The sequence below is a fragment of the Pinus tabuliformis genome, chromosome 2_1 (genome assembly GCF_031772625.1).
Source record: "Pinus tabuliformis cultivar Carrire ecotype Pingquan chromosome 2_1, CPIR1, whole genome shotgun sequence".
NCBI lineage: Eukaryota > Viridiplantae > Streptophyta > Pinopsida > Pinales > Pinaceae > Pinus > Pinus tabuliformis.
Window position 1 is genome coordinate 581,361,772 of NC_142299.1, and position 2,008 is coordinate 581,363,779.

The following is a 2,008-nucleotide window of genomic DNA, read 5'->3' on the forward strand; positions in this document are numbered from 1 at the left end:
ATAAGCTACTTTGTAGCTTTAATATCCTTGGGATCGTGTCCCAATTCAATCACTAAGTCCTCTAAGGACTTGATCCTGGTATGCTTGGCCTGTGAGGAGGCCTTCTCTAACTGAAATTGTGCCAAAATGTTGTTCAAATATTTTTGTAGCTAATGAGCAACTATGGCTTTACCTGTTAGGGTGGAGTATGTCATCTCTCCAGCCTTTTTATGCAGTTCATTCTGGTCTATGGGATGAATATCCCTTGCCAACACTTCAAAGTCAACCTTTTTGAAATTAGATGTTGTCTTGGGCTGCTGTGTTGTAGGTTTGATGAAATACATCTACAGCTTTCCCTCTTTAATGTCAATGGCTGACATTATCCTTGTTTGATTTTTGGGAGTCAGCTTTAGGTATTGAGCATATGTTTGGGCCTTAAGACTCTCATTTCTCATTTTGATTTCCTTGTACCTATCTTTTATGTCCTGGTCTTTATCAGCAGGCCTACTAAAGGATGACACTTCCACTCTAAGCTGCCTTTCCAACATCTAAGTCTATGATGTGGAAGGCTCTTGTATGTCTTTAGATGGAGTAGTGGGCCTAATTCTTTCTACCATTGTGTTGGTGACCTGTGCTGACCCTTCTGTGTATTCTTGTTCAGAGGCTGGATTGAGCCTTTGCCTCTTGCTATGACTTGTTTCCTGTTGTAGATCAGAGGTGTCCATTCCTGAAGTGGAAGCTCCCTCTCTATTTCTTTTTGGAATATTCTCCTCATTCTGAGGATTTTGCATGATTGGAGGGGTGCTCATGACTCTTTCTTGCTCTTTTGGTACCTGCAGGAAAGTGTTCTCATCAAGCTGCTTTTCCAAATCAATCAGAGCATTTTCTACATCTACCCTCATGCTGTCTCTGTCTACTAAAGTATTTTCCACCCATTCTATTTGATTTTCATATGCCTCTATTTCTGGTATAGGGTGGTGGATAAAGGGTCCTAGCTTGACCTTTTTCCTTTTCTTGGTAATGAATTCGAAAGGGTCATATCTCCATACAAAACTCCTTTGGAATTTCATTCTTTGCAGGATTAGGTCTGCCACTTTCATTGCCACTCTGCAATTTCATATGAAGGGACCTAATTGGTCTTTGATTTTGAAATAGGCCTTCTTCTTGGCATTGACAAAGTTTACTTCATCTGCATTGATGACCTGTCTATAATATTCTAAGGCAAACAACCTCATAGGGAGGTATCTTGGAAACTTATATGGTGCAAGCAAGAAACCATATATTCTGATTTCTATGTAGTTTTGGTAAAGGTACCTGTTGGAAATAATACTGAGAGGGGGGGGGGGGGGGGGGTGAATCAGTATTATCACATCAATAAAACTTTTTCATTTCCATATTCAGATTCATATATGCTACTTCCACAACTTCTTATGATTCAGTTAGTTGATCCTTAATGAGTGCATTAGAACATTATCAACCATATTAATAGTAAACAGGTGCAGTAAAATAGAACAGATCATCACACATAAGCCACACACATGAACACCATGATATAAGGTGGAAACCCAATGTGGGAGAAAACCACCTGCTGCAGGTCATCTCAATCTTCTTCTTAATCAGAAAATCTTTTTACAATATTTTTGTACTGGTGCAGTCTTATACCAGTACACGGGCTTCTACCTGCAGAGAGCTACAACCCCCATAGTTCTTGTACTAGCTGATCCATTTACTAGTACGCAGGCTGCTACCTACTACAATGCTCCAAAGTTTTCCCTTAGCTCTTGTACTAGCTTAGATGCTAGTACGTAGGCGCCAGCCTACAATCATCTCTCCTCCGGGTACCACTTTTCATACATTTTCAGACTGGATACACCTGAAGCACAACACATAATCTGAAAGGCCACATTTCATCCAATTTTCATATTGGACCCATAAATATCATTGAAGCACATAATCAATCAATCTTCTGAATCACCCAATCACTAGATATATACAAGGATAGTATGCATGTCAGCAATCAGATCTAGTC